The sequence below is a fragment of the Cervus canadensis genome, chromosome 3, assembly GCF_019320065.1.
Source record: "Cervus canadensis isolate Bull #8, Minnesota chromosome 3, ASM1932006v1, whole genome shotgun sequence".
Lineage (NCBI taxonomy): Eukaryota > Metazoa > Chordata > Mammalia > Artiodactyla > Cervidae > Cervus > Cervus canadensis.
Window position 1 is genome coordinate 66978497 of NC_057388.1, and position 14869 is coordinate 66993365.

The 14869-nt window shown below is 44.3% G+C and overlaps 1 protein-coding gene across 3 annotated transcripts in view; it reads left to right on the forward strand.

Annotated features, from left to right (window-relative positions):
- Positions 1 to 2894: 2894 nt before the first annotated feature.
- OSBPL3 (oxysterol binding protein like 3) overlaps positions 2895 to 14869 on the forward strand; it is a 196488-nt gene continuing 184513 nt past the window's right edge. For all 3 annotated transcript variants that reach the window (XM_043463374.1, XM_043463376.1, XM_043463375.1), the window contains exon 1: positions 2895 to 3205. The gene's annotated coding sequence lies outside the window, so the exon portion shown is untranslated. The remainder of the gene's footprint in view (positions 3206 to 14869) is intronic.

Consider the following 14869-nt stretch of genomic DNA (forward strand, 5'->3'; position numbering starts at 1 on the left):
CTGTGGCTGATTCCTGTTGATGTTTGACAGAAACAACAAAATTCTATAAAGCAATTATCCTTCAATTAAAAAAATAAATAAATTGGAGGATGCACACTGTTGTTCAGTCACTTGTCGTGTCCGACACTTTGAAACTCCATGGACTGTAGCCCATCAGGCTCCTCTGTCCTTGGGATTTCCCAGGCAAGAATACTGGAGTGGGTTGCCGTTTCCTTTTCCAGGGGATCTTCCCAACCCAGGGATCAAACCTGCATCTCATGCTTGGCAGGCAGACTCTTTATCACTGAGCCACCTGGGAAGCCCTCTGTCTCCATTTTGCAGAAAAAGAACAGTGCTCTCAGAGTCAGGAAGTTCCCACCTTAAGACAGGAACCCAGGTAGTTGATTCTAGAGGCCTCTGGTGTTCCCCCTCCATTAAACTCCTGTACCATCATCTTCTTTTACTATCAAAGCATATCAACTCTTTTAACACCTGCTTACCTAATACAGATTTCTGAAGCTAGGAACATTCAGCAAAGTATGAACAATCCCCATATGAACAATCCCCACTGGGGTATGTGTTTGTCTCCAAGGATAAAAAGTATCTGTTCAACAGTTCAAAGAGGGTCTTTAGAAGCTCATATTATAGAACCATTGATTTCTCTGGAATAGACATTCAGATCCTTGCTTTAAAATAAAACTCTGAAGAGAAAGCTAATTTTAGGACATAACAAGCTTGTTCAAGAACAATTAGCTCTGTTTGGTGTGCAACTTTAATTTATTTCCTTTTGTTTTAGGAGCTGGTGAGTCTGGAAGCTTATTTAGGAGTAATAGAGGAAATGAAACTGAAAAGGCACAGTAAGATTCTTTTTTCTTGGAAGCAAGGCATGATATGAATAATTCTCATCCTGTCCAATTAACTGCCTCAAGTACCAATAGAAAAAAAAAATATACACACTTTGTTGTTTGAAAGAGATTAAAGGAAAAAAAAAAAAAAAAAAAAAAAAACCAGGATGGCAGTTTCAACAATAAAGCCATATTCAAATAACTTCTTTTCGGATTTTAAGGCTTGCATCCCGCAGTAAAATCAATTCTAATGAAACAGGGTGAGGATGGGAGGTGGAGTAAGGAAAAGAAAGAGAAATAAAAGAGCTTGAAGCAGGAGGACAGGGGAAAGATTGAGCTTCTCTTTCCTAGAGGAATTACTGAAAAATGGAAGAAGGGTTAGGAAAACGACAGGCGTGGGCAGGGTAACTCGCTGAATTAAAAATGAATGGTCCGGGCTCCTGGCGTTCATCCACCCGGCGTTGACCGGGTGCAGGCGGATGATTTAAGAACCTCCAAGTCATCGTGTTTTAAATCTCTATTAGGATTCTCCGAGCGCCAGCGCGGGTAGCATAACGGTGGGTTAGTTCTGCAGCTTGCTGGGAACCTCCCGCCCTCGCTCGCCGCCTGCCAGATCCAAGACAGACAGCCCCAGATATCCCGAGACCACAGAAAGCGGAGAATCGAGTGCAGCGAATGAAATGTGGAAAGCGTGGCTGCGGCGAGAGCCTCAGAAAACTTAATTGGGGTCATTTAGGAGGCTGGAAATGTATCGAGTGCCGCAGGTGGTGGGTGGCACTGGAATTTACTATTCTGGAGCCCCTACTCTGTGCCAGGCAGCGCGCCTAGCGAGCCACACTTACTGTCCGGCTCGGTGAGCTAGGTTAGAAGTATTTTCACGGAGATTAAACACCTTGCATTTGCCCTTCCTCTGCCTGGAACGCTCTGAGACGAGCGTGGCAGCAACTTTCCCGGGTTCAGGAATCTGCGTAAAAGTCGTCTTCGCTGTGAGGCCCTCAGAGGATTTCACAGCCCCCCATTACACCCGTCACTTTTTAAACCTCTGCTTAGCAGTCACCCCTCAGTGCTCATTGTTTTTCGGCACTTTCTCATGTGTTTATATTTGCATGTGCCCTTCTTTGTTCATGGTCTGTCTCCCAACAGAAGCGTAAGCTCCATGAGAGCAGGAACCCGGTGTGCCGTTATCATAGCTGCACGCCCACAGCTGCTCCGGAAGCACACAGTAGGCGCTCAGTAAATGTTAATTTCCTTTTCATCCCCCCACCTGCGGCACTCGACAGGCTTGCAGTCTCCAAACTGAGACCTGGTCATCATGCTAGGCTCAAAGGAGGCAGAGAAGCAAGTGGGCAATCAAGTCGAGGGGAAGCGCTGGCTTTTTCATTGAAACTGTGATGCTTTCTCTCCCCTCCACCTCGCACTTGAACTACGTAGAACAAAGAACCACACTCCCCCCGCCATGTCCCCTCCTGGGATCCAGCACCAAGCTGCATCACTGCCTCTGGATGTGGGGGGTCACAGCCTCCCGCCGGATCCTACGGGGATTCTGTCCTTCGACATCCGGTGCCTGCAAACCTCCCTTCACCATGTGTTTTCTCGATTCTCCATCCCTTGGCCTCGGTCTGAGTTCCGGAAGAAGTCGAGTCCTCTTTGCCTGCTCGACCAGAGTCTCCCCTGAAATCTTGTCCTTTAACCAGGCCCTCCCGCGCCCCCCCTCACTTCTTTCTCCCTCCCTGGCCCGGAAACGCTGCTCCTCGAACATCTGAGTGCTTAAACGGCGCTCGCAGCGCGCCCTGGACCGCCGGGAACCACTTTCTTCTTCCAGAGGCAGCTCCCACCTCTCTCAGTCCTTCGCACCTGTCGGGAACCGGGTTCCCAACTCCCTTGACTGCGTCATGGAACCTGTGCTCCTTCCAGGCGCATCGCCCCGCCTCTTTCCCGTGGGCTACTCCTGATTGCTGGGAGTGTGGGTCACTCGGCCGTCCCTCCCGCCCTCCCCGCGTGGCCCCGCCCCAGGGCCGGCGTAGTCTCCTCCCCTTCGCTCCCGCCCCTCCCTCCCTCCCCTCTTGCTAATTGACTGGCTGCGCGCGCGAAGTTCTGGGCAAAGTACTGGGAACTGGCCGAACGTTCGCTGCACGCCGGAGCCGCGCGGAACAAGGCGAGCTGGGAGCCAGGAGGCCAGTGCGCAGCGCCGGCTCTGACCCCGGCAGCCGTCGGCGAGTAGCCGTCCCCGGCGCAGTCTGCTGCAGCCGGGGCGGGAACTATCAGCTGTGCGTTGCTGGAGGACCGAAGAAGCCAGGTTTGCCTCCTTTCGCTTATGCGGACAAACCCCGGTGCCGGGCACCAGCGAAACTAGGCGGCGTCCCCGGCGGCTGAGCGCGCAGGTAAGCACTAGGACGCCAACTAAAATAGTGCTGGAGTGCGGTGGAAACCTGGCCGATGGCGTGGACTCCGAAGGGCTGAGGTTGGGGGGGACGCAGCCAGTCTCAGCGAGAATCTGGAGACTGCCTCCTGTCGCCCGAGGAAGAACTGTTAGTGGGGCAGCCCCGAGTCGCACTCGTGCCGGCATCCGGGGAGTTAGGGGGCCGGGTGGTGCCCACCGTGAAGTGCTGTCCTTCTAAGGACACACAGTTTGGTTGGGATTGACGGCGAGAAGGCGCCTAGCTTGGGTCGGGGCGCCGGAGGATGCGGCGCCGGGGGGCTGTCCTGGGCAGCCGGGAGACGCGGCGCCGGGGCGAGAGGCAAAGGAAACCAGTTTTAATTGGGCCGAGCGCGAGGCTGCACCACATCCGCGGGCTGGGGCGCGCCGGGGGGACACGGGAGACGCAGTTCTTGTAGGCTCCGGGCTCGCCCGCCTCCCCGCGCCGGTCTTGCTCCGCTTTTCTGCACCCCGGCCGGGGACCGAGGGTCCTTGTCCCTTCGGGCTTCCCGAGAAGGGTTTGCAGCTTCTGGAGCCCCTAATGGGCATTGTCGTAGATCGTCCAGCTACTTCTTAAGCCGGCGCGCGCCGCCCTCTTTCGGTAATGCAATTTGTACTCCTTCCTCCGTCTCGCAAACTACCAGTCTCCTCCTTAGTCAGGACTCTGAGCTGAGGGAGCTGTGAAGTTGTCACTTTCGATGTGCCTGAGGGTTGCGCTGAGGTACATCTGAACCACCGCCATCCCCCACCCCCACCCCCACACCCGTGCTGACCCGTAGAGTTTGAGTACTGGGATGAAGGCATTTAGAAATATTTTAAGCTGCTGCTGCTAAAGAGATCCATCCACAGATAAAGGTGTAGGTCTAACTTCTGATCATCCATACTGTATTACCAAGCATCATACAAGGTGAAGTCCCCCGTTCTGGCCCAAGGAGACAAACTAGGTAGGCCTGGGCTAAAATGCACCCAAGCTAAATGACCATCGCCTCCATCAACATGTGGGCACACCACCCTTTTTGGTATTCCTCATAGCACTCATCTCTCTCTGAAATTGTCTCCTTAGACTGTTTACTGTTTTCCCCACTCTAGAATGTCCATCACCCCAATCCCAATGTCAGCAACAGTGCCTGACACACAGTAGGTACAAAAGAAATATTTATGGAATGACTGATGAAAACTTCTCTGTAAAATATGAGGAATGGTGATCTCATACTGGTTTTGACTTTCATGTTTATTCTTTTGTTTTTCTGTTGGGAAACTGAACAAATACCAATAACTACTATAAATCCAGCACCTACTGAGAGCTGGAAATGTAATAGGAACTTTGTATAGATCACCTCATTAAGCATTGCTGCTGTTGTTTAGTTGCTAAGTCATGTCTGTCTCTTTTGCGACCCTATGGACTGTAGCCCACCAGGCTCCTCTGTCCATGGGACTTTCCAGGCAAGAATACTGGAGTGGGTTGCCATTTCCTTCTCCAGAGGATCTTCCCAACTCAAGGATCAAACCTGCCTATCCTGCATTGGCAGGCAGATTCTACCGCTGATCCACCAGAGAAGCCTTGTCAAACATTCCAATAGCCTTATTAGCTCGGTATTTCTAACCAGATGGGAAACTGAGGCTCCAGCAGGTTAACCAATTTTTCAAGATTATCCTAGCAGAACTAGAATTCCAACTCATCTTCTCTATTATGCTGTCTTGCTTCCTAGAAACTGAAATGTAATTTCCACCATTATAGCCAATAGGCATTTAACTTTATTTATAACAAAAACTATTACTTAGCAAAAAGGAGATTTATTGCATTATCATTACTGAGAGTTAGTTTTGGTAATAGCTAATAGTTATGCTGTAAGTCCAGGATGCCATAGGCTGTTATTTAATCTTCACCATCTTGATGGCAGTGCTGTGAGGTTATCTCCATTTTACAGATGAAGAAACTGCAGCCTAGATTCAGGAACCTGCCCAGGGTCAATAGAAGATTGCTGAGCTGGATTTTTACTAATAGTCTTTCTGACTGTAAATCTTTTTTTTTTTTTTCTGACTAAATCTTTAGCTCCTTCCACTATACTGAAATGTCTCCTGCACCCACTATTTAATTAGATGTTAACTCATTATGATAGAGTTTAGTGATGCAACATATTCAAACCACCTGAGGTTGAGCTGTAAACTTTCCACTGTCAATAACAAGTGTCTAGTTGTACTATTTTCTGAACTGTTGAGATTCTTACTGCCATTGATTTTTGTGGTTAAATTTATAGTTTGTGGGCCTGGTAGAGAGATGGGGCACTTTTCATGGAGGAGGAGAGGAAATTCTCCTTTCATCTAGATTTAAGTTTCCTTTCACCCAAATCTGGGCTTCCCTGGTGGCTCAGACGGTACAGCATCTGCCTGCAATGCTGGTGGCCCGGGTTGGGGAGATCCCTTGGGGAAGGAAATGGCAACCCACTCCAGTACTCTTGCCTGGAAAATTCCATGGACTGAGGAGCCTGGTAGGCTACAGTCCCATGGGGTCGCAAAGAGTCGGACACAACTGAGCGACCTCACTTTCACTTTCTTTCACCTAAATCTAAAGAGAAATCTGATGGGTTTTACCCACTGTATTCAATTCTGAACACAGTGATGGTTTCTGCCTCTTAAGGAAAGTACTGGAAGACCAGCTAGAACCTCTCTTGCCATGTGTAGAATGGAGAGTTGAATCCCTAGTAGTTACAGAAACTTCTGCAGCGAACTTTTGGCAAAATAACTACCTTTTGACTCTTTGTTCGCTTATAAAATTGAGGGCAAGGTGAAGTTAGCTGAGTATGTCATGGCTACCACCTGAAGGGCTAATGGCAAAATAGAGCATGGGGCAGAATTAGAGATCCCTTTTTTCCTTCTGTTTTATTCCAGTTCTAGGGGTAGTATAATGCTTTTCCTTGCCTGCAGACCTGGATAATCTGTGGTCTTATTTATACTGTGTGCCTTGGCAGGACTGTATTTTCTTAATTGTTAATTCCATTTCAAGGATACTCCAGGGAGGGCTGGAGAATCCTTCAACCCAGAATGCCCACAGAAATGACAGGGCTGTGGGACACTGAGGATCACGGAGGCTGTCAAGCTGAAGGAGCCTTCAGAATTGACAGTTGTTTATGGTTCATTGTAAATTCCTTTCTGGTCTACATCTTATTCATCAGCTTTGAGCCTCCTTCTCTGGAAACATCTTTCTTGACTTCCCAATCAATACTGTTTAGACCATGTTTATGTTCATCTCACCCTAGTTCATGTCTCTCTTTCCTCTTGTCTTTCACCTCCATCCCTTCCCATTGCCCCTGCACCATCTTAGCTCAGGGTCTTAGGGACTTCGCTACTCTGTCCTAATATTTCTTTCAGGCAGATTTACCTCCCTCAGTCCTGCCTTCATATCATAGTCAGGTAAATTCTTTAGATCCTGTCATTACATTGCTAAAAATTATTGAGTGGCTTATGTAGTTAATAATTATAACATTAACAACAGCAGTCGTAGCTGCTGATCTTTTTGTGCCAGGTATTGGCTTGAGTACTGTGCATGAATTAAACTGTTTAATCCTCAGAGCAACACCAAAGCAGGCCCTGTTATTATACCCCCAATCTCCAAATGAGACTAGGAAAAGTTAAGTTTCCAACTACTTTACAACTGATACAAGGCTCAACTGTATTAGTTGTGAAGTAACCCCAGGTCCTTTCTCTCTCTCCATCTAAGGTAGACCCCTTAGCCTAAAGTCAGGATCCAGCAGCCTCAGTGTCTGTCTCCACCCCTGTTCCCCAGGCCTGTGTACAAGCAGCCTGAACTGTATTCAGCAACAGAGCATTTTGCCTTTGCCCTTACGCTCCTATTGCCTAGAAAGCTCTTTCATTGTCTCTCCCTGTGAAACCCCAAGTGTTTCAAGGCTTATCTCATAAACCATTTCTGCCAGAATCATCTCTCTGAAATCAGTCTCTCACAGCATTAAAACATAGACACACACACTGTCTTCAGCACTTTGTTTCTTTCATACCCACCCTCCACATTCTTTCACTCCAGTGTGGCCTAGTTATCTATTTAAATGTATCGCCTCCCTTACTGGATTGTAAATGCCTTGAAGGCAGGACTAGTATCTATTCCTTCCTTTCCTGTTCCTCACATCACTAAGCCTGATATCCTATCCAAAGGAGGTGTGCCATTGAAAAGAAAAGATTGTATTTGGTTATATTCTGTAGATCTGACGGTAGAGAATCTGTCTGCAATGCAGGAGACCTGGGTTTGATCCTTGGATCAGGAAGAGCCCCTGGAGAAAGGAATGGCTACCCACTCCAGTGGGCTTCCCTTGTGACTCAGCTGGTAAAGAATCGACTGCAATGCGGGAGACCTGGGTTCAATCCCTGAGTTAAGAAGATCCCCTGGAGAAGGGAAAGGCTGCCCACTCCAGTATTCTGGCCTGGAGAATTCCATGGAATGTATAGTCCATGGGGTCACAAAGAGTTGGACACAACTGAGAGACTTTCACTTTTCACCCACTCCAGTACTTTTGCTTGGAGAATTCCATGGACAGAGGAGCCTGGTAGGCTACAGTCCATGGAGTCACAAAGAGTTGGACAGGACTGAGCAACTAACACTTTCACATATTCTTTGAAAAAAGTCATTGGAATGTGGCATTTTCTTTGCTACTTTTTGATCCACAATACTATAATATTTCATCAATTTATGATGAAGCAATGGAAATCCTAATTATTGAAGTCTATGATAAGCACCTATTCTGGTTTTCACCTTGCAGGTATTACAAGGAAATCTCAAACCTGTAAACAAAACATTGTCTGTAGGATAAATATGCACTAAATATGCACTTGCATCTTATATGTACCATCTTTTCATATATATGTAAAGTTGTATTAAAAATGTATTGAAACTGTTGGGGAATTGAAACTAAATTTTTGTCAATATCTAATTGATCAATGAATATTTCCCACTTTTAAACCTGATTTATCAGATCTTGTATGAATAACCTCCAGCTCATAGCTCATTGCTTGGCTCTGTGTGTTCCAGTCAAATTGAAGTAAATTCAGCTCCCTTCCTGAGTCCCAGGGGCCATGCATCATGTGCTCTGGTCTCCCAGTTTCCACATAAATATCTGTCCTCATTATGATGTATTCCTCCTCACCCATGTTCACCTGGCTAATTCCCACACATCCATTACATTTCAGCCTGGATGTCACTTGTAGGAAGCCTTCCTCTGCTCCCTTCAGGTTGAAATTGGAAAACACACTTGGCACTCTGTGCCTGCCTGTTGATGAGGGAGCAGTTATCATACCATTTTGTAACTGTTAGTCACTTTGACTGAATCTTCCATGAAACCACTGACTCTCATTTGACTTAAATTAGAATCATGTAGGGATCTTTTGTTAGTATGAGGGCTGATCCATTTCTTCTAAGGGATTCTTGCCCAAATTAGTAGATATAGTGGTCATCTGAGTTAAATTCTCCCATTCCAGTCCACTTTAGTTCACTGATTCCTAAAATGTTGATGTTCACTCTTGCCATCTCCTGTTTGACCACTTCCAATTTGCCTTGATTCATGGACCTAACATTCCAGGTTCCTATGCATTATTGCTGTTTACAGCATCAGACTTGACTTCCATCACCAGTCACATCCACAACTGGGCATTGTTTTCGCTTTGGCTTCATCTCTTCATTCTTTCTGGAGTTATTTCTCCACTCTTCTCCAGTAGCATATTGGGCACCAATGACCTGGGGAGTTCTTCTTTCAGTGTCATAACCTTTTGCTTTTTCATACTGTTCATGGGGATCTCAAGGCAGGAAGACTGAAGTGGTTTGCCATTCCCTTCTCCAGTGTAGGGATCTTCAAAAATTTTTCCCTCCCTAGGCCCCACTCCCAAAGTTGCTGAATCAAATGGCTTGAGATAAGGAGGGTTGGTCACTTTTTTTTTTTTAAGTTTTCTCATTCTGTGTTATAGCTGGATAGTATTCCCTTGTGTGAATATAATATACAACTTACTTGATTCAGCTAAGTTTTTAAATGACAACTTTATTGAGATATAATTAGTATTTCATATAATTCATCCATTTAAAGTATACAATTCAGTGGCTTAATTTTTTAAAAAAATGTTTACTTTTTGGCTATGCCACATGGCATGTGGGATCTTAGTTCCCTGGCCAGAGAATCCCCTGCATTGGAAGCACGGATTCTTAACCACTGGACCACCAGGAAAATCCCCAATGGTTTTTAGTATATTCACAGTTGTGCAACCATGACTTCATAATTCATTTTAGAACATTTCACCATCCCCAAAAGAAACTGTACCAATTAGCAGTCTCCCCCCTCACTTCCCAACCACTAATCTATTTGATGCCTGTATGGATTTGCCTCTTCTGGATATTTCACGAAAATGGCATCGTTCAACATGTGGCCTTCTGTGTCTGGCTTCTTTCACTTAGCATGTTATTGTTAAGGTTTATCCCTGTTGTATCATGAATCAGTGCTTCATTCCTTTTTATTGCCTAATAATACCCCATTGTTTGTATAGACCACACTTTATCCATTTGCTAGTTGGAACTGGAATTTTTAAAAATCTTCCCCAAACAAACCAAATGTGCAGGCAAGCGTTTAACCGGAAGTTCCTTTGAGTCTTGTTCATTATTGTCTTGAGGCTAGAACAGCACCTGGCACAAGATAGATGGGTAATAAATCATCTGAATGAATAAAGCATTATACTAAAAGTATAACTTCTGTTATGCTGGGGTCATAAAAAAACATTGTCATTAAAAAGAGGTCCTCGTAGTTGATTATTTAGACCTTGATTGGAACAAATTCATTGTTAGAAAATATTAGGTAATCAAGGAAATTTGAACATGGATGAAATGGTCCTATTTTTAGAGTTTGCTTTAAAATATCTCAAGGGTGGGGAGGGAGTATAGAGGAAAGAAGGCTGTATGTGAGTTAACTGACGCGAGGTGATGAGTTCTTGATGCTGTTCCCTATATCTGCGGTCCCTGGAGCAGCCATTGTCCACATTTGGCTGTGGTGCACTTGAAATGTAGCTAATCCGTAGTGAGATGTACCATAGGTATGAAATATACATTGTTTTGAAGACATAGGGTCGCACAGAGTCGGACATGACTGAAGCGACTTAGCAGCAGTATGAAAAAATGTAAAAGTACCTCAATAATTTTGTACTATTAACATGTTGAAATGGTAATATTTTGGATATATTATGATAATATATAATTTAAACTAATTTTACCTATTTCTTTTTACTATTTTTAATTTGCTACTTGAATTAAAATTACATATATGGCTCATATTACGTTTTTCTCTTACAGTGTTGCTCAAAGTAAATCTAGCGCCTTGCTTGAATCCCAAGGGCCAATAAAGCTGTCATTAAAAAGTAACTGAATAAAGTGTGTTGTATATTATATTCACACAATGGAATACTATCCAGCTATAACACAGAATGAGAAAATTTAAAAAAAAAATGTGACCAACTCTCCTTATCTCAAGCCATTTGATTCAGAAACTTTGGGAGTGGGGCCTAGGGAGGGACAAATTTTTTTAAGATCTCTAGGTGATTCTAATTTAAGCCAAATGAGAATTTGACATTTTTCATATCATGTTAAATTGAGGACTCCCAAATTTTTGAAAAGTCTGGAGCAAAATATTTTTCATAAAAGACTCCTCTTATGGGAAGACTGGGAAATATCAATTTTTCAAAGATGATTCTTTGTGGAAGGTTATAGCAGGCAGGCTGTAGCCTTCCAATATCATTCCTGAGTTTGCTTTATTTGTGTGAAAATCTAAAAATTCTTTTGTAATAAATGGGGAAGCCATAGACTAATTGCTCCTTTAGTTACTTGTCTGATTGTTTTGTTTTGAAGTTGATGAATTATTTCCTTCATCCTAGAAAAATACAGAAAATAGAGTAGTAATTTCCTTGTTCTTAGTCATACTGTTTATACCCTGAAATTGAATTTTCCCTGTACTTTCTTTATAATCACTGTGCCTAAATTTGTTTGTTTGGGAGCCAGGATATGATTGTTTCTAGACTTCTTAAAACCCCTGGAAGAGTGGAAAATGATTCTTAAATAATAATAATAACATGTGGGTTTAAAGATGATTAAAACAAATTGCTTTCATTAAATTTCTTTGGATGAGCATTCTGTCGCTGTCTAGGTGTCTGTGTTTACTCGCAGAAGCATAGCTGAGGTAATAAACCCAGCTCTCTGAGTGGGTATAGGCTAGACAGATGACCCGAGAGGATATTCGTCCTCACCTGTGATTTCTGAGATCGGGTGACAGTGGACTTGAACTGAAAAATAGCTTGACTATAAAGCAGAACAGAATTAAATTGCAATGAGCAACCCAACAAGAGATCATCAGAAGGACCTGTGCCTACCAATATAAAATCAAGTTTATTCTTTTGTTTATTCTCTATAGTTAAAACATCACAGTCCATTTTCTTAGTGTTGTTTGGGTCAGATGCTTTGCAGTATAGCATTTCTCCACTTGTGTATTAAGAGAGAGCACTATGAAAGATTCCCATGCTTCTTTTCTATCTTGATATCAAATGCCATCATACAAGAGTTTTAAAGTTATACTTTGTCTTATGAAACAAAAAGAGCTCATCTAATCATTTGTGGTGGGCAGTGATCTGAAATGTTTAGAAGCAAAAGCTAAATAATGTGATTTTTTAATGTAACAAACATGATTAAACTTGAAGTAAATGGCTCCCTAGAATGAAAGCATGCAGTATGATTTTTGTCAGTGAATGAGTATTTGTTTTGCACCCACCACATGCCAGGCACCAGGCTGGGTATCTGGCATCCAGGTACCTTCAAGGAGGTATCTCCCTTCAAGGAGATACTAAGTCATGGAGAATTTGTTCATCACAGTGAGGATCTTTGGCTCCAAGGGAATGAGTCTGGATTTTAATTAGGAACCTGGAGAGAGAAGTTCCTTTTTTTTTTTGTATGTCATGACTTGGGCTGCTGATGGTCGCAGGAGGAGAAGAGGGAACCCTGGGGCTGGGGATGACAGTAGTGAAGTCTTGCGCTTTCTGTGTCTTTCTGCCAATTGCAGGAGGCAGGTGGAACTGAATAAGAGGAGGGGCTTCACTCCTCTCACAAGATTTTGGATTGCTCTCTGTGATGATACCCACAAGTGTGCTTATTTGTTACTGGGAACTGAATCCAAAGTTGAGTTTTTACCACCTTTGTAACTGAAATTGTATGAAAGCTAACAACCTGTTCTCCAGCATTACCATGGAAGTAGCTTAAAATGACTTGCTGGCTCCAGTTCAGGTGTAGTTCTGTGGTCTAGCATCTGAGATGAAGCCGACAAGGGGTACTTGAAGGCCTCAAAGAATGTAGGGAAGACCCAGTTGGGTTTTTCTTATGGGTTCAGAGCTACTTCAAGCAGATTTCTTTATAGAATTAACTGAAGTGTCCTTTGGAACTTGTTGGGAGTCTTTAGGGCATGGGGAACCATCTTGACTTTGAAGGGTTGATGATAATTGCAAAGAACAGTGATAACAGCAATGGTAGCCAGCAGCTGTGGCTACTCACTATGTGTCAGGTTAAGTGCTGTACTTACACCACCTCATTAGATCTTCTAACAATTTATGGAGGGGCTCTCAGTGTAACAGTTTACCAAGGGCCAAACAGAGGCTTTGCTCTTTGGCTGTCCAGCATCCCTTTACCCTTTCTGATTTCCATTTGAGGACTCACTTTTTGCCCGAGGGTCTAGAATGAGGGGCCCCATTCTTCTCAGCTATGGGTTGCCCTAGGAGTCAGATGTCTCTTACCGGAATGTGGGTTCAGTGCCAAGGGTCACAGAGATTTGGCTGCCAAGGGCATCTCCCGACCCGACCATTCTTATCTGCCTGGCATTGTAGTCTGGCTTCAGGTCCCATGAAGCTGTGCCAGTGCCTGTCCCTCCACGCAACCCCCCCTGCCCTTACTTCCTGAAACTATTTTCCCAGTACACTTTGTTTGTTTCAGTTGCCAGAATATTTTCTCTTCTACTCAAAGAACCTGTGACCATCACAAGCCTAGAGGGGCTTAAGTCATTTACCCATGGTCACAAAGGGGCCAAGTGGCCTCTCTGGGGTATATTTGGGTCATTGACCAGAGGGCCCCTCACTGTGGTGGAGGTCACAGGGGTGGGAGATGGAGAATCAGAAGATGAATCCAGTCCTGGTAGCGCTTCTGTGGCCTTGGGTGGATCGCTGCCCTCTCACACAGAACTGGATGGACAAGATGAATTCCGCACCTGTCTAAAGGACACCTGGCTCCAGAGGATCTCCTTCTCCATGAGATTTTTGAATGTGTGACTGTGTTCACCTTTTCAAAGGCTTGCAATTTGAGATTTGAGGTGCAGTCTTAGGCAGCGGTTTTCAAAGTGTGGTTCCAGGAGTTGCCAAATCGGCATCACCTGGATGCACATTAGAAACACAAATTCTTGGCCCCATCCTAGACCTTTTGAATCAGAAACTGAGAGGAGTGCCCAGCAATCTGCTTTTTACAAACCCTTCCATTTACTCTGATGTTCACTAAAGTTTGAGAACCACTAGGCTAAGACCTTTTCATTTTATTGAAAACGACTTTGTATAATAATTGATTAGCCTTAGCCCCTGCTCTCAAGGAATGTTTGTGGGGGAGAGTTATAAACACACAATGTGAAAGACAAGGAGAGGTGTAACACTCATTGTAAACAAGATGTTGAGATGTGGTTTGAGCCCAGAGAAGCCATAGGAGATGCTTCTGCAGGGAAGGGGGCATCTGAAGCAAGCCTTGAAGGACATGTAGGATTGAGACAGAGGAATGCTAAATGGAAAAGACACTCCAGGCAGAAAATGCAGGATGAGCCAAGGCGTAGCCATTAAAAAAAAAAAAAAAAAACACAAACTGAAGTATAGTTAATTTATATTATTATGTTAGTTTCAAGTGTACAACATGATGATCCAGTCTTTTTATAGATTATACTCCTTTTAAAGTTATTACAAAATAATGACTATAATTCTCTGTGATGTACAATATATGCTTGTTGCTTGTCTATTTTATACATAGTAGCTTGTCCCTCTTAATCCCATACCCATATCTTGCCCCTCACTGCTTCCATCTCCCCACTAATATCCACTCGTTTGTTTTCTGTATCTGTGAGTATTTTGTTTTGCTATATACATTCATTTGTTTCAGTCGAGGTGTAGCATTTTAAGGAATGATGAGCCCTCCAGTTTGGTCAGAAGGACTGGGGAAAGTGAATGAACATGAGAATGGAGAGGTAGGTTTGGGCCCAAATGGAGTGGACGCCGAATCCTGTAGTAAGGGTTTGGACTTCATTCTGTGGACAGTGAACAAGGAGGTGATGTGGTGGGAGCTATTTTAGAGAAAAATCCTAGTGGTGATAGAGATGATCAGAGGCTGGGAGTACAAGCACGATGAGACCCGAAATAGGTTGGTCACAGTGGGAGAAGAAAGGACAGACAACACAGAAGTATTGGCAAGTTAGAATGACAGCTCCTGGAAACAAGGGATTAAGGACCGGGGTTGAGGGAGAAGGCAAAGATGATTCTATATGAGATAATAAATGGTGTTGGTACAACCAGCTGAAAAATAAAGTTG